The sequence below is a fragment of the Cyprinus carpio genome, chromosome B20 (assembly GCF_018340385.1).
Source record: "Cyprinus carpio isolate SPL01 chromosome B20, ASM1834038v1, whole genome shotgun sequence".
Classification (NCBI taxonomy): domain Eukaryota; kingdom Metazoa; phylum Chordata; class Actinopteri; order Cypriniformes; family Cyprinidae; genus Cyprinus; species Cyprinus carpio.
The window spans coordinates 26,320,221-26,339,679 of record NC_056616.1 but is presented as its reverse complement, the minus strand read 5'-3'; the positions used below and the strand labels follow the sequence as shown (position 1 = coordinate 26,339,679).

The following is a 19,459-nucleotide window of genomic DNA, read 5'->3' as shown; positions in this document are numbered from 1 at the left end:
CTCAGAAATGTCACATTACAGATATTAAATGCATTGCCACTTTTAAATTAAAATGCAAATGCTCTTTGGTGCAGTCGCTAATGTCTATGAATGTAAAATCTGATTTCAGAGTTCATCATTGATCCGGCGCTGTTAAAAGCTCTTTACAATCGCCAATCCAACACGACCACACTGAGTTTTAAAGCAAAATTCAGTTTCAAAACAGATGGATAGAGCAAAGCTCTGCAAATCTACAGAGCGGCAGGGGTTGAAGGTGACAGCTCGAACAGGGTATGGATGGCAGACAACAGTCTCTAATGGCTGGAAAACTGTGCAGTTCGCTCAAGGCCCTTTGCCCTCCACATTAGCAAGTATATTACTCCATTTGCTTTGGCTCTGAGCTGAATATTCCGCATACTAATTCTCATCACAGACTCTGACATTCACTCAGCCATGGATTCCCAACTGGCTTGAGTCCACAAATTATGAAGCAGTCTAACGTGGTCTCTCGCTGATTTGACCTCTCTGTGTGGTTGAATAGAGGTATTGCATTTATCTTGTCAGCAGTTAGACTGTGGTTTCCATCTCATCTGTTTGTTTTAGGCCGGTTTGGGCTGCCAGAGCATCCTCATGGGTTCGGTCTATATATGGCCTCGGCATGCCAGGAGTCCTGCTGTGTATTTACACACTCCTGCAGATCTATATTCACCTACATTGCCAAGGTTCAAACATTGGTATCATGCTATGCGTTTCTAGTTCTAACTGATTCAAATTGTCCTGAATTGGGCATTTTTTAATGCAATCAACTTCTGAAGCATCATGTACAGTCAAACTGAAGTGAGCATGCATCACCTCAGATCTTTTAACATTTTTTAAAATGCAACTTTAAAAGCTAAAAAAAGGTAGTTAGTTACTTAGTAGTTAGTCAATCAATTTGCCCATTATGCATGAAGTGTGCTGTAAGCAAACAAATAAATAAATGCATACATTTCTAAAAGCACGAATAAATAAATGATGAATGAATGAATTCTACACTACTGTTTTTCAAAAATAAGTATTTTATGCTCACCAATGCTGCATTTATGTGATCAGAAATACAGTAAAAACAGCACTATTGTGAAACATTATTGCAATTTCAAAAGTGTATTTTCTATTTGAATATACTTTAAAATGTAATGTATTTCTGTGAAGCAATGGTGAATTTTCAGCATCATTACTCTAGTCTTAAGTTTCACATTATTGTTCCGAAATGCTAATTTTCTGCTCAAGAAACATTTATTCTACTGTAATTATAAATGTTGAAAACAGTCCTGCCACTTAATATTTTGTAGAAACTGTTTTTCAGTATTCTTTAACGTAAGCTATATAAAGTTCAGAAGAACAGCATTTATTTGAAATCGAAACCTTTTGTAACAATGTAAAATGTTGTCACATTTTAAAATTAAATGCATTACTTTAATGCATCCTTGCTAAATAAAACCAATAATTGCTTCTTACTGATGACAAAATGGTATAATGTACATGTAAACTATAAGAGAAACAAATATAAAACAGTAAATTGTTGGTGCTCTTCTAAATACAATAAAATAAAATAAATGTGTGTATAACATCCCTGCTGAATTTTATCAATTACCAAAAAGATTGTCCATTATTTAACATGATCGATTACTCAGGATGAGGTAGCAGACGACACACTGAAAATTACATGTATAAAAACATAAAAAATCAGCACATTTTAAAAACACAGCTCTTCACACAGGATTTATGCCAAAACATGAAGAAAGCTTTCTTATTGGCTAAAAAGGCTGCTCCCTTGACTCTTTTTTGCCATTTATAAAGTGTAAGGATGTCAAAGAGATGGGTGCGATTCTCAGCACACTCTTTCAGCGAAATCTGCCAGGTAGTAGAGACAAGTTATGCAGAGTATTAAACCAATTCTGACCTTTCTCTGCTAGCAGAAAACCCATTTAAGGTGTTTACATGACCTCGCATGTCATTGACTTAATAAGGTTTAATATAATGGATGTAAACTCACTGATTAGGCGACCTACAAAAACAACTTCCTCCTGCTTTTCCTTCTGCGGCAGTGTAACTGGCCACCAAATTCAACACTATTTGCATCTACTCATTTATTTGACTAACACTTTGTCATTTGGTTTAGCAGGCATTATCAAATTCCAGAAAAAACATTCAGTGCAGACAGGTAATTTATCAAATCACAAACAACACCTCGAGCCTAACTAATTAATAGATATTTTGCCTTGGCAGCGCAAGATGAAAATAACATGACAAATGACATACATGACAGACGTTTCCCACAATACTGCAGTCGAGAAACTGACGCAGCTTCCATCTTCTAAATTAGGATCTGGTTTAGTTTCATTACTTTTACACAATTCACCACCATAAATAGACAAAGAAATCAAACACTGCTCTCAAACTCAGCTTCACTTTATGTTTGTGCAAATGCCATATCAATAAAAACATACTAACGTACATCTTCAAATGTTAGAAAAATAACACCTCTGCATGCATATTTTGATATTATAAACATGCACGACACAGAACTGCTGCCCAGATTGTTTTATATAAACATTAACCTACATTTTCCATGCAGTTCGACTGAGGTCAGAACAGATAATGCATCACAATAGGCAGCCACGCTAAAAGATGTGGGAAATTATGCAATGTAGCACCAGGCAGGGGCGTTTCTCCTTTTATAATACTGTTTTGAACATAAATGGATATAAAATTGTCTTTACCTGAAGTACAGAGTTGTTCACAAGCTGTACACACAATAGAGCTGCTTTGTTGTTGAAAAATGATAGAAGACATTTGCAAGTTTTGTTTCCTACAGTGGACTCTAGGTTAATATCCAACTCATCCATCCAGTGCTCTGTTTGTTTTCGATCTTGTGAAATGTCCTGTTATTGTTTTGCTGCAAATCATTCAATTTAAATGAACTGTCCGAATGAATCAAACTCAATCCTTAATTTCGGACCTTTTTGCAAACCCGTTTGACCAATTAGATCACATATTAGTGGTTCATTCGTGAATCTGGCAACACTAAATAGTGTTAATTTTGTTAACCAAAACTATGACGAAAAATATTCACTAATGACATTATTAAACATGAACTGTGACTACATCAACATGCAATTTCATTGACGAAAAATGAAAAAGAGTAAAATGTAGTTTTAAAAAAAATAACTCTTGATATCCAATATTTTAGTGAGTTCTCTATGTCTGTATTTTCTTAACCCCCCACCCAAAAAAAAAGAAAGAAAAAATTCTTGGGTTGCCAGATATTACAGAGAGTGTTTAAATCCTATCAGAGCTCCACTGTATTACTTTATCTTTGCAACCTGGCAACCATTTGTGCATAGACTCTATCTTACACTACAGAAAAGCACTGACGATCTGAAAACATGTAGTTTAGAGATCTCCATCATATATTCTGCTCAAATGAAAGTGTAATACAGGCAGTCTGCTTAAATGCTGCGTAAATCTGCCTTTAAACCTTCTCCATGATAAACTGTAATAAATCCAAATATGGATCTCCACTATATTGTTTGCAATTGAGGTTGCTGAACAAATGCACTTACGCAACCTCTGTGGCACAAAACAAAGACATTTTATTGTTATTTTAATATAAAAACATGAATATAATTTGGAGTTATTGTGGTTAATATTGTTTAAGCTTTACTGGTTTTCATAATGAAAAGACTGTGCTTATATTTATGATAATATAACAAATCAGAAAACTAGATTTGGTGAAATAAACCATGTGTATGATTATAGATGAAAGTGGAATTAAGATTAGGAATGTCTCTGTTTTTAGCTTTTGAGACAAGTTTTGATTTTTCCCCTTTTTCATAGACTGTGCTTATATTTATGATAATGAATCAGGAAACTAGATGATGTAAAATAAACCATGTGTATGATTAAATACAAAAGTGGAATTAATCTTAGGAATGTCACTGTTTTAGCTTTTGAGAGAAGCTTTTGAGATTTACCAGTTTTTATAATGTAGATACTGTGCTTATATTTATGATAATATAATAAATCAGGAAACTAGATAGTGTAGAATAAACCATGTGTATGATTAAAGGTGAAAGTGCAACAAAGCTGATGTGATTTCTCAAATGACAACAATTATGATCAGTAATCGTGATAATTTTGAGCAAAATAATTGTGATTATCAGTTCAATCATTATGCAGCATGACTGACTAAAACTTGACTAAAAATCAACCAAAATAAAAAAAAATCAGCTTGCAAAATCAGAGCTGACAGAAAACACACATGACTTGATGGTAGGGATGTAATGATTAACCACGAGCCAGTTGAAAATTGATTCAAATATGTGACGATTCAAATCGGTTGAGATGCTAAACAAATCGCAATTCAATTAAGGGTAGGATTTTATATGAATGCATGTCTGAGGGGAACTTACTGTCTTTAGAAAAGTTTAGGTGGTATTTTTTCTTTTCATCTTGCCTCTGTATAATGCATATTAAAGTTCATAAGTGCAGCGCTGCTTTGTTTACAGCGGTAACCAAGGAAACGCTTTAAGCACCACCTGCTGGCTGAGAGTGAATCTGCGTCTCGTTCAGCTCGTCTGCTGTTTCAGTTTCATGCAGATATTTTTTATGTATAGTTTCACCAAACTGAAGTCGAACCGTTCTGTTTTTGCTTCAAATTTCGAAATTATAAAATCTAATTTATATTAAAAACTGCTCATGTTGCATTTATGCAGCATCTTTGTTTGGGTCATGATTAAAATGCAGTGGTTGCCTCTAAATTCAAATAAAAAGAGCACAGACAAAGCCTTAGTTTGTTTATATGAAGAGATTTATTTTATTATTTTTGTTACTTATTTATTTGATTTTGGGCTTGTTTTAAAATTTCAATTTAGTTTTGTTATTTACACTATATTTAAATTTTGTTATTTAGCAGATGCTTTTATCCAAGTGACTCACAAATGAGGACAAAAGAAGCAATCACAACCAACAAAAGGGCGATAATATACAAGTGCTATATTTGTATATTATTGTAGTGTTATATTTCAATTTCACAAAGAAACGTGCAGCATTTTGTCCAAACAATAATAAAAGGACACATTTAATTTATAATTTGTCTTAAATCTCAATTTGTAAAAAAAATAAAATAAACGTGAATTGAATTGAACCATGAAATCAAAATCGTGAATCGAATCGTGAGTTGAGTGAATCATTACATCCCTACTTGACGGCTGAATTATTATCCGAGAAAATGAATCTCAGGTTGGCAATCTTCACTGACACATAAGGATTTATCAGTAATATTTGACTGGGGCACAGAGGTAAAAAGGGTCTAGCGATGCCTCTGGCGCCAATCTGTCCTCGGCTCTCAAGAAATCAAGCATTTATGCTCTCAATCTGAAATTAAATCCAATGAGCTTTATAACCGGGACCTCACCTGTAACAGCCTTCCCACACCGATCCTCTCCACTCATAACAACATACCCAGAAGGTATCTATATCCTGAAAATAATAAAACCGCCTCGCTTTCGAAAAGAAATTCTCATCTCAGTCTTAAGAAAGCTGCAGAAATCTATCCCTGCTTCAATATTCTACTATTCTGAAAACATATTTGCACTGCCAAGGCAAAACCTCTCAGTCTTTGTTCTTCCTTTTGTACTTGCTTTCAAAACATATTGATTTGGAAAAGAGAAGGATAGACCAATATGACCGGCACCACAACACTCTATGGGCACAGCACAAATGTGGATCAAAATATAACTAAACACAGTCCAACCTTGAGAGCATTCAGCCATATTTCTGCAGTCGTTCGTACTACTGGAAGTGTCAAAACATTGATGGGTTGTGTGCGTGTGTGACGGCTCAGAGTCCAATCTGTAAGCCTTTAATCCGGCGCATGTTCCTAGCTGCTACCTGATACATTTGCCAATGTTATCAATGTCTGCGTCTGCAAACATGACAGCACTGCTATTACACCGAGACCCACTGCTGCTGCGACGGAATCCGCACTTCTGCGTGTGCATGAGGACACATGCATGGCACGACACGGATTATCCCGACGACACGGGGGCAAGCGGGTCGAGTGTTATGTGTGTAGTGATGTGTGAAATACGTTTATACTGAGAGACAGCTGACCTCCGAGATAACACTGAACTCACTTACACATGCACTGTTGTAGCATTTGCACAGGCAATCGATTTTTCGATCTGTAAGTCCCGTAATGTTGCCTGGTAGAGGTAAATTCAGATTGTGTTTGTGTACTGACTGCGAAAGAGTCAGAACACTATGTTTTTCTGTGCATAACAGCCTACGGGTTCAACAAAAGCTTCCGACTGTAACAGCCTCCCTTATGATATTGTACCAATCAATAAGGATATGCATGGGGAAAAAACTCAAATCAGGGCTCCAGGAGACCTACTTTCCTGCAGAGTTTAGTTTCAACTCTTATACAAGGGTTTTCAAGGGTCTGCAACCAAAAAGCCACCCTATGGGGATTTTGGATTGGCATGCAAAATAAAAATTCTGTTTATATCAATCAATGTTTTAATTCTTTTTAAAATAATAAATATATTAAAACATTTTTTTTTATATATTTGATGCAAAACATATGATATGGACTGAAACGGAAAAATAAATATCAGTCAGTATTTTATTCTGTACACATATATTATGCATATATTATGTTTAAATGTGGATTAAATAACTGATTGGCAATTTTTGTTTGGCAGTCCATATTTTAGTCGTTTTTCATTGTTTAAATATATATGTATATAATATGATTTCAATATAATACTTTAATACAACTATTATTATATATTATTAATTTTTAACTTAAAAATAATATTACATAATATTTCTGTTAATATATAATAAATACATCATATGAAATATTTATATATCATTTTAAACATTAAACCAACTACAGAACACTGTACTGTAAACGATCTGTTTCCTCAAATAACTAGGCTACATGTACATTAACACTAATTTAGCATTGTTAAAGTAGTTCATTAATTCGTTAAATAAAAATAATCTGTCACTGGTTTTAAACCTTTTATTTATATATATATATATATATATATATATATATATATATATATATATTAAAAAAAAAATAGATAACGCCTGCTGTAAACAAACACCTGAACCAGGTGGTCAATGGTTGCGTCTCCAAACCTAGACAGCATTTTGGGGCATTTAAGGTTTTAGTTCACATGTATTGGCAATAAAAGTCAGTCTGGAAAGGTTGGGAGAAGAAACCATGGACTTTTGGTTCACTTTAAGGGTTGCAACTAAACTATCCATGCAGGTAGATCTCCAGCGTCTCAGGCCGAACGGAAAACCGAGTATTTGAAGAAGTATCCAGGACAAAAGCATCATCCATGTGGTCCAAGTGACCCAATCCGGTGTTTGCTATTAAAATCCCAGCAGGAAGTTTTCCCACATCCAGCAGAAGAGGATGGCGCACACAAACACCTTCACCGAACGCGCGCGCCTGGCATGTGCCAATCTGCCACCAGAACGCGCACGTGACATAATAGCGCCCAATTCAATAATAATGTACAGCTGCCATCCTCGTCACCATCAGAATCTCCAGCCTCACCTCCAGATCGAGTTGCCCAGTGATGCCAGGCGTCTGTCCTTGTTTCTCAGATGTGGACGCTGTTCCTCAGGCGCTAGCGGTTGTTTCTTCGCATGGCGCGGTAAAGTCTGTTTTGGTGTCTCCTCGCATCAGCAGCAGGTGTGTTTCTCCTTCTTTGTGCGCTGGAATGAGTTAGTCCTGGGAGTTGACAGATGCTGTCCGCACACAGAGACGCGAGTGAATGCTGCTCCGCTCTCTCCCAGCTGATACTTTACTCCACATAAGCGCCTCCCACTTACAGCGCCATGAGCTCCGACTGCGCGTTTGCGCGAGAATTGGCGGCGCCTACTGGCGAAATATGGAAGTGCAGCAAATTAACTCCTCTCACAGATTTCCTATCATATTTTACTTATCTTACAAAATGTCAAAATGCCTTTGTTATAAATGAATAAATACATTTTTAAATACATACAAAAAAACATGCATTGACATATTCATTGTGGATTTTATGAAAAAGACTAGATCAACTGTTTAACGCATTAATTTTAAAATAAAAAAATATATAAAAATATAATCCCTATAGAATATGAGATAAGCATCCAAACACCTACACTCACTACCAAAGATTTTATTTTTATTTTATTTTTTGTTTTGTTTTGTTTTATTGCTGATTGAAAGAAACCTTACATTCAGCAAGGGTGCATTAAACTGATTAAAAGTGACAATGTTGCAACAGTTTTTTATTATAAATGCTTTTCTTTTCAACTTTATATTCAAAGAATCCAAAAAAAAGTGTATGACAGTATCCACAAAAATATTGAGCAGAACAACTATTTTAAATATTATAAATTATAAATAATAGTTAAACCAAAACACTATTATTTATTTATTTAATTAATTCCTGTGATGGCAAAGCTCAATTTTAAGTGTCACATGATTCTTCAGAAACCATTATAATAATATGATTTGGTGCTAAAGAAATAATAATAATAATAATAATAATGTTTCTTTAGCACCAAATCATCTAAATTAGAATGATTTCTGAAGGGCCGTATCACACTGACAATTCAGCTTTGCCATCATAGGAATAAATTACATTTGATTATATTATAATAGAAACCAGTTGTTTTAATTTGTAATAATATTTACAATAATATTACACAATATGTTTTTACTGTACCAAATAGATGCAGCATTGGTGAGCATGAGAGATTTCTTTGAAAAACATAAATTGCTCATAGACTCCAAACTTTTGAACGGCAGTTTGCATGTATTAGATAAAAGTGTAATATATAATAAATATTTCAAACAAAACTTAAATGATATCACACTGAAGATTTAGGATTCACAGCTCTGCCATAATCAACCATTTTCCTTACTCTCTTCATTCCTATCAATGTGTTAATGTGGTTGAATTCAGTTCTAAATGACGCAAATGTGTTTTCAATATTCACTGTTTACAATTACCAAAACAGACACATGTTGTTTTTAGGCACTATTAAAGAAGAATAACATACTCCCAGTTCACTTGAGTGATGTACAATTAAAGAGAGTGCACTTGTCACACATTTGCAAGGTACTGATGCTGGCACGGCAATTAATTATAGATTCTATACACACGACACGTGTTTTAATTCATCTGGTTGTGATACTGTAAACATCTTTCCAATGACACCTGGTAAATGTACACAGTAAATTCTGTGACGTGAGGTGGTTGTTGGTTTAAATTCCACAAGCTGTAATCAGTAACAATGTAAGGTTAAAGGTATCAGCCGAATGAAAATGACTATTCATTTCAGTAGCATGTGCCTGGTTAATGTTGTGTATGCTTTATCAAATCAACCAATGAAACCATTAATCGCTCGAGGGCTTGTTTAAACCCCCCTCATCCTCCAGTTGTGTTTTCCAAACCCAAGGGAAGGAAATGGAATACACACTGATATCTGCTGATTTTTCTCTAAAGTGGCAGTTGGAACCTACATATATAATACATCACAAATGTTTAAAAATTGAAGGTTTGCTCTCATTAATAATAAACCACAACTAGTGAGTCAAAGGTCGTGGTTTCTTAGATTCGCTCCCTGTCACGTATGCGCAGACACTGGCCTAACAGCACACCTGCAATTTATGGATATGTATGCAGCTCTGTTTGAGTAGGAATAGCTCCAGGGCCACAGCGCAACACTGCATGCACTTCGTTGGGATCCACTGGACCCGAACGTGTTTTTCCGAGCGACCGCTGCTTGAGTTTGGAGCCTCAGCACGTAACGCGCCGCTGCCGCTGGTCATGTGTGCAGCTTCATTTCTTTGTTTTTCCAGCAACATACAGTTAGGACTCTGGTTCTGTGCTTTGTAAGGCCTGATTTAGTGGATGCCTATAAAAAGGCACTGCATAAAAATGGTATATGTTCATATATTTCAATTAAATGTCTTGCATGAGCTGTATTTGTTCAGAAGAGTGTAATAAATGAGAAATTTACTGATTATTTGAGATTCACAGCTTGCTATGACCAACAGTTGTAGTTTCTACTGTATATATTCCTGTATATAGTTTCTACTGATGTTTTAATGTGGTCGTATTCAGTTTTAAATGGTTCAAAATGTTTTCAGTATTGACTGTTTACAATTATTAACGTAAAAGTGTCCAAAAAAGACAAATGTTGTATTTAAAGGAACTATTAAAAAAGAATAATATACTGACATTTCACTTGATTGTACATTACTATGATTCAACTGTTTTACTTAGATTTTTTTATTGTAAAATGAGAATATAAACCATAAAAAATCTTACTTTTTTTCAGCAAGGATGCATTAAATTGATTTAAAGTGATATTAAATAAATGTATAATGTAATTCTTTGTTTCCAACTGCTGTGACATTGAAAATCAATATATTAGAATGATTTCTTAAGGATCATGTGACAAAAGACTGGAGTAATAACTTATGAAAATTCAGCTTTGCATCACAGAAATAAATTACATTTTAAAAGATATTCAAATCAGTTATTTTAAATTGCAATAATATATCATAATATTACTGTTTTTACTGTATTTTTGGTCAAATAAGTGAAACCTTGATGAGCATAGGAGACTCCTTTCAAAAAGAGTGCTTATGCATCAATATGAACCAAAAAAAAAACCCCACTTTTATGATCTAATCAATTCCTGATGCTTTCACTCAAGTCCCATCTCACTTTTTTTCTTGTTAAATATTCTATTTCACTCAAAAAAGACAAAATCTGTCACATTAAAATGGGTTTTATATGCCGTTTCATGTCGACTTTGAAGCAATTCCTCATAAAGCTCCTCAAATAGATCTTCTTCAAAAAGACAGGCCGTTCTTGCATTCAAAGGACTTCCTGCAAATGCTCTATAAGGTCCATTGCTTTCTGCACATACAGTTCAATTTTCATTAGATGCACAGAAAAAGAAAGACACGGAGATCCAAATAGCATCTAAATTGCTGACTGCCCCCGTTAGTCCATGTTCCATTAGAGGCTGGACAGAGCCGTCCGGATAATTGGTCACCAGAGGAAAAGCCTCACCTGTATGGTGGGATTGTCCAGCTCTCGTTCACTAACAATTTCATCCATCTGCAAGCGGCTAGTTTAATGTACCGCTGGGCTCTGACCTTTGCTTCCCGTCCCTCACCCCACACCGCTCAGAAAGCGTATCTGTGAACAGGATCAGACTCATGTTAATGGAACAGTTCATTATTTGCTCAGCCCCAAGTCACTCCAAACCCATATCTTGTTCTTTTTCTGTATTGCACAAGTTGTATATGGATCGCTTTTGTGGATCTTTTTAGAGCTTGACAGACATGATGAATTAGAAGGATGAATTAAATGGATCAAAAGTGACAGAGACATTTATAATTTTACAAAATATTTTTATTTCTATTTCATACACATCCTAAATAATCTGATATATAATTGCGTGTGTGCATGATTTTTTTTATTATAATTTTATGTCTAATATATAATTTTCTTTTTTTATTGTACTGTACTGTACTGTGCTGTTATATTATTATTATTTTCCATTATCTAATTTTACAGTCTTCTTTAGCGACAATAAGGACAGATAAAATTTTCAAAAATATTTCTATTTCAGATAGATGTTGTTGTTTTAAACTGTTTTCAACACTGATATTACTAAATGTTTCTTAAGTGACAAATCAGCATATTAGAATGATTTCTGAAGGATCATGTGACACTGAAGACTGGAGTAATGATGCTGAAAATTCACCTGTGCATCACAGGAATAAATTACATTTTAAAATATATTTAAATAGAAAGCAGTCGTTTTAAATTACAATATTTCACAATTTTCTCTACATTTTTAATCAAATAAATGCAGCATTATTGAGTAAAAGAGACTTCTTAAAAAAAAAAAAAAAACATTAAAAAAGAAACTTTTAAAGAGTCATCAGATTCATGCTTGATTAAAACACCGCAAGCCTTTCAGAATGACATCATCTCCTGCTTTGGCTAAAAACCTCCAGATATTGATCTGATGCATTTGTATGAAAAGTTTTCAGTTGTTTGAAAAGACTCTGATAGAAACTTTTCTATTAATGCACATATTTGTACATCAGTGCCTTGGTGCTCCTTTTCATGCGTTTGCATTGAAAAGATCCATCTTTTGCATCAAAGTGTATCTGTGCATCAGTATTTCCATCTCTGCTATATCTGACCATAAAAGCATGCAAAGAGTCTCAGTAAAAAGATCAGACACTCTTTTCACCCTGGACTACATGTTACAGAGTCTCAACTAAGCAGGTTCCCGGAGGCTCAGAGTCATTTGCGTTGTCTTCACGGTGTAGTTATATGCTTGAATGCTAAACACATTATGCATATTTATGTTCAGAATGTGTATAAAAACATCCATTAGAACAGCACAACACAAGAGGCTGATCAAGGAAGCCCTAAACCTCAATTTGAGATATTCTCGGTTTCAGAAGGAGCACTTCATAAAGCGACCACCAGCACGATGAAGAGTGGTCCTTAAACATTCCAGCAAAACCCTTGTGTGCCAAGACATTAATTGGAGGCTTTTGTGGAGGCTTTAAGAATGGAATAGACAACCCTTAATCCACTCCACACAACCGTCCTCCTGAAGTCCGCATCTAATGTGTGATCAATACGGCAAGTGACTACTGTTAGCTGCAATTAGGAGACAATGCTTCCCGTTTGCTATTTTCAGCATTTCCCATCTAGAGGAAGTGCAACAGGGAGGATAATTGCGTATTGACAAAAAAGATACACACATGCGCGCACACACACACACTCACTCCAGTACCGTCATCATGTGGCTTCAGCAGGGCTGTTTACTGACCGTTTAAATGGTCCATGTGAAAGCAAAACCACCAGCTCGGCTGACAAACAGTGTGATGAAGATGAATGAAGAAACTAGCAATTACCTTTTCAGTGAGTGCTGAAACTGAACACATTTCTTTTCATCTCAGATGCTTCTCCTCTGAAACACAGCAAAAAAAAGTAGCAATATGGACAGAAAGGCTGAAAATAAATGTGCAAAGCAGCTCAGATCATTTGCTCCAGGCTGAATTTGTTAAAAATACCTTTAATAAAACCTGATTGCAGAAATGGTCTATAGGGATTTTAATATAAAATACACTCACACTTTTGGCATCTGTTTTATAACACATGCAAATTATTCTCCAAAAACTATATAAATATTAGAGCTACCAGCTGTTTGCATTTAATATAATAGGTCTCATTTTATTAGTATTATAACAATTTATGATGTACTAATATGAGTAGAAAGAAAGGAAATTATTTTTTCTGAAGAGAAAAATAACTTTTTATTGCTTTCCATCCACAAACATGAGAGATGGATGGCAAAGCATAAAAATAATGATGACAGATATGGAAAATCTTTCATTTTTATTTTTATTGCAATTTCAGCTGCCCTCCTGGATACCAGTTTTTATTTCAGTTTCTGTTAGACTTTTCTTTTTCATTATAAATCATGTTTGTCTTGAGTCCTTCCTGTATTAACATTTCTGGAGAGCTTTTTTTTTTTTTTTGATAGTGCTGGCTACAACCAAGTCACCACTGGTTTGTTTTGTTTTTTAAGTAAAACATAACTGTGGTAGAATCAGCAGTTACCATGGTAAAATGTCTTTTATTTCTTAAAATATACACTAACACTCAGCTCTTAATTAGTATGTGAGTGCGCCATCTACTGGTCAATACTAAATAACAGAATGACAAACAAATAAACAGCCAAATATCATGTGACGTGTGTGTGTAGAAGCTGAATTTATTTGATTAAAAAAATACATTAAAATCAGTAATATTTCGAAGTATTATTACGATTTAAAATATCAGTTTTCTAGTTTAGTAAATGTAATTTATTTCTGTGATGCAAAGCTGAATTTTCATCATTTTCAGTGTCACATGATCCATCAGAAATCATTCTAATATGCTGATTTGATACATAAGAAGAAGCATTATTATCAATACTGATTAAAAAAATACTGTTTAATATTTGTGTGGAAACCTAAAAGAGACTTCTTAAGATGAAATTTTATGAATCGAAAAGTAAAAGGGGAAAAAAAAAACCACTTGTTAGTTTACTACAGTGATTTTAATGATTTACTGTAAACAGCCCATGCATGCATGACTCCCCTTGGATGCTTTATAAGCACAGTAAACTAGTTCAGGCCAGGGTGTCAAGGTACCTGTACTGAGTGGCCACGACCTCAAGGAGCAACAGTAAGAGTGGAGTAGGAGTAAAGAGAGTCTGTTCAGGATGTTTGGATTGGGCCGGGATGAGAAATACTCAGTATCGCCTGCGATTACTTCACTCTGATGGTCGTTGCGGTTACAGTAGCTGCATTGTCAGAACGCATTTGCTCCATTCCAAAGAGGAGCTCATCTGTTTATTGACGTGCAGGTTAATGAAAAGCCCGTAAGCCAGATGTAAACTGCAGCATACTGGCATATCCACGCAGGCTTTGTTTAGGATATAAAAACACGCAGAGGGGGAAAAGCGTCCTAAATGAAATGTTAGCTCTGGCCAGCTTCCTAGAGTTGGGTTGAGCAGCTTCTGTCTTGGAATGAGGCAGGAAAAGAGAAATAAACACGGAGGAGCTCCGACTGCACTGCAAAATCAACATCATTCCATCGCTGGCAGTACTTTACGGCACGTACTGTACGTCGAGCCCCCGCTGGGCTGCTTAGCTCCTCTGAGTTCTGCCAATATCATAACGTGCTGAGCTCAAGCGTCCGCTTTCTCTGTGGGGTTGCATTCACACGTTATCGTCTGGGGTGAAAATGCTTGTGTGTGGTGTTGATTTCAAATAAAACAAACAATGTAATGATGCAAAGACTGAACAGGAGTAGGCTAATGATTGATCGGTGAATAGGGAAAGGCTTGGCTGTATTAATGGAAAGTTCCACTGCGTTCTGATTGGTGTTCAGACCCAGTGTGCCTCAAACCAACACGAAATGTAAATGTAAACTTTTTTTATAAATATCTCAGTAAATTTATAGTATTTATTTGTTGGCCTTTACAAACCCCTTGTTTCCAGATATAGCAATTTAGCATATTTTAACAAAAACAAAACATTACATTATATTAGCTATAGTATTTTACTTTTATATATATATATATATATATATATATATATATATATAATATATATATATATATATATATACATATACATATGATTTTATAATATTGTATAATTTTATAATATAAATTAATGTTTTAGCCTACATGTTTTCCAGTATACATTTGTTTACTGGCCTATACCTCTTTTAACATCAGCTATTATATAATGTAAATATGTGTCCTTTAATATTAAAGAAAATTATATTACATTTTTGAATATAACTTATTTTTTGTATATTTCTTACGATTAAATTTTAGTAGAAGTTTAAAGAGGTTTAATTTATTTTATTTTTTATTACATTTTTTGAGGGGTTTTGACCTTAACAAACCCCTGTTTCTTGCTGTATTAGCCAACATGATCTTATTAATGTGAACTTTTAATATTTTTTTGAGTGTGCGTGTTATACTATTAAATAGGTTCTGTTTTCATGAATTTTTTTTAAAATAAACATTTAAAACGTTTTAATTTTTTTTCTTTGTCTAATATAATTTAATGTTTGTTTCTGTAATCTAAATATTTGCTTATTTATTATATAATTATTATATATATATATATATATATATATTCAGCTCCCTTTTATAATGAATTTTAAAAAGTTGCATTCCCACACACTATCTATACTTGCTAAATATCGAAGTTTATTTTCACAAGCAATGTTTCGGTCCACTGACTTTCATTAGGCATTTTTTAAAAATCTATAAAATAAGTTTTGCTTTCAATTAAATAATAATATAAAATAAAAATAGAAATAAAAATAAAACATGTTGCCAGTACGTTCTAGTAAAAAGCCTTTCCTGAGAAAATGCAGGATCTGAATATGTCCTTCACTGAGTTTCACTGTGACATTTACACCTTTAGAAATAATGATGTGATGTTTCTGATGATCAGCTTTAAGGGAGTGAGGAGGAACCATACATTTTCTTTATTCAGCAGTTACCTTTTCAAATAAAATGAGCCTGAAATGTATATAGACACAAATGGTACCGTTCCCTAAGGATGAACAGCATTCTTTAATCATTTTTTATTAGTCCAATCGCTCTGTGCCAGTTTCTCCAGATGTCTGCATCGAGAGATTAACTACACAAAACAGAATAATGCAGATACAATAAGTGTGTAGGGAACGAGTGAGAGCTGTGAATGGGTTACACCGCTGCGGCAGTCATATTTACACTAAATAAATACAAAAACAAAGGAATACCGCCTGTGGAGAACATTCATGCTTGTACAATGGTTTTTGGATGTGATTAATTCACCTAAGGAATTAATTTGTAGAAAATATGGCACAATTCCCTTTTGTCCACCAGGGGGCGTAAGATGAACAATGTTGCAGGTGATAATCGCCCCACTGAAAGCCATTACTTCCACATTATGGTGCAGGGCCAAATTAAAAGGAGCACGATGGGCAGTAACTGTCAACCTAATGGTGTCTTACACAGTGTGATATTCAGTTTGGTCTTAGCCGTGATTAGGGAAGATTATCTCCAGAAATATTATTTATGAACACATTATGGTGTTTTGTATGGATTTACACACACACCTATTGCCAGCTCTTATCAGATGAGAATGCTAATTAGAGTTACTGTAGATTGCTTTATTAAATGGGGTCTGAGTAATGAGCCCCAGGAAATTTGATTTTAAAATCTCCTTTGCACCCATCAGAACTGAAATACGATTTTTTTTCAGTGAAAACATGCTAATTACTCTTCAACTTCCATAAAACTTATAAATAAATAATCAAACAAAACTATAGAAAAAAAAAATACTTAAAATATACTGAAATAAAAACAATAAATTCCTATAATTTTTAAATGCAAAATACAAGTTGCAACCTAATGCTTCAACTTCCATAAAAATTCAATGTGCCTCTAATCTGAAAAAAAAAGAAACTATTTTAACTCAGAAACTGCTAGTAAATTTTGCAAACAATACAATTGAACATAATGTTATTCAAAACAATATTTTTTTTACAACTTTGGAAAACTTAAATTATATTTATTATTATTATTATTAATGTGTGTGTGTGTATATATATATACACATGCATGAAAAATATACAATTAAAATATATTGAAATAAAAACTTGTAAAAACTAAATGTAGAAAACAGTGTTAAATTAGTGACCGTTTTCACTTAGACATTAGGTTACTAGTTTCACAAATAAATAAATACGTATTGAAAAAAAAAAAAGGAAATCACCTAAAAATACAAGTTGCTTCAAACTTGAAAGGTGCTTCTAAATGGCCATATGCACTTCAAGACACTTTAGTAGCTGCAAGGTCATGCATGCACAGGTGGATAAAACCAGAAGTGCATGCATAAATGTTCAGGAGCTCCATGCATTAGTTAGTTGAACATGGGCCAAGTGCTGCAGCATATGCACATCTGGCACACAAATGCACTAATCTATTTTCAGCACAGCATGGCTACTGCCCACGTCAAAAAACACCCTTTTCTGGAAGTGTCGAGGTGTGTTTGACCAAGAACACATTTGCATATGTATTTAGAGGGGCTGAGTGTGAAATATCAACAGCTTTTTATATTGCATGTTGGCTCTTAGAGTATATTTTAATAGAACATGTACTTAATATATAATGTGAACTTCTGAAAAAACTCTGCATTATTTTACAGGCAGTGTTTCAGTTGGACCATTATTATGTCTGATCCACAAGGGACACAAGTGTTAAATGTACATTGTGTGTGTTTTATGGCACGACTGCACATGACACCGAGGCTGCAGTTCATAGAAAATGGGCCCAATGCACAAGACATTAATCTGTATTCGATGGATTATTTCCTAGCAGGCTTTAGTCAGATTTAGTGGCAGTCAAGCAGTGAAATCAACCAATCTGCTGAGGGGAAAATGCTTTAGATTATGAAGTCAGAGAGTGATGTCTCCATGAATATTATCACAAGTCTTAATCTCCAGATGATCAAAGGCATTAAATAATCGAAACTAGAGAGAGAACATAAACCATGAACACCAAACAGGTATTAAAAAAAGGGCCTGAATATGAGTCGTGATAGACTAATATGTGGCAGGCCAATTAATCATCCATTTTGAGATTATGATCAGGATCATCTGATAATTGTGCTAATAAAAAGAAGTACACTTTTACATTTTTAGATAGATAGATAGATAGATAGATAGATAGATAGGTGTGTGAGTGTGTATTATGTAATGCTTTATATATTACATTTTAACATTTAAATTTACATGTATACACGTTCAATATACATAGTAATAATTAAAATGTAATATAAAGCATTACATAATACACAAATATAGATATATATATACACACAATAATACTCGTCTGGTCTCAACTGTAAACTCTACTGCCAATTTGTTAAATGCTTTATTGTCATTATCCATTTAAATGATTTATACATATTTTTATACATACTATAAAATAAATACATATGCAATTTTATATATATTTATTAGTGCTGTCAAACTGTTTACATGTGTACTGTGTATATTACACAGTGCTGATGTTAGCAGCAGCGTATTTTCTGTAATCAATAAAAATCACAATTTTTTAAGAAAAATGTTGTTAAATATATTTATATATAAATTAAATATGAATATAAACATATACATGTAAATATTTTCTAAATATATACTGTATGTGTGTGTATTTATATATATATATAATAAATATACACAGTACACACATACTATGTAAACAAAATTATTTTGGATGCGATTAATCATTTGAGAGCATATAATATATATATATATGTGTATGTATATATATATATGTATGTATATATGTGTATGTATGTATATGTATGTGTATGTATATGTATGTATATATATATATGTATGTGTGTATGTATGTGTGTATGTATGTGTGTATGTATATATATGTGTGTATATATATATATATATATATATATATATATATATATATATATATATATATATGTATGTATGTCAGTTTATGTGCTTAAAAGATTGGATAAAAAAATGCAGCATTCAGTGTGCAGTTCACAATTTATTTACTGAATAAATCTGGACAAAACACCAAAAATCTGTTACATTACAATCAGAGCATCTGAGGCAGATATCCCACCATGCACTCCCCCCTCCCCTTGAAAACATGAGGAAAAGAAAAAAAATGACCGAACAAAAAGAAAAATATCCTTCAAAATTAGCACCTAATCAGCACCAACTTATGTAGGCAAGTTCCTTCTACAAAACGAGTGAAAGTACAATAACCAGAAAAAAAAAAG

At 33.8% G+C, this 19,459-nt stretch overlaps 1 protein-coding gene across 2 annotated transcripts in view; it reads right to left on the bottom strand.

Moving 5' to 3' along the window:
- The window catches only part of LOC109113763 (kelch-like protein 29), a 249,645-nt gene extending 241,794 nt beyond the window's left edge, over positions 1-7,851 (bottom strand). Inside the window, exon 1 of one of the 2 annotated variants that reach the window (XM_042747377.1) lies at positions 7,604-7,851. The gene's annotated coding sequence lies outside the window, so the exon portion shown is untranslated. The remainder of the gene's footprint in view (positions 1-7,603) is intronic. The other variant, XM_042747376.1, reaches the window with a different exon arrangement.
- Positions 7,852-19,459: the final 11,608 nt, after the last annotated feature.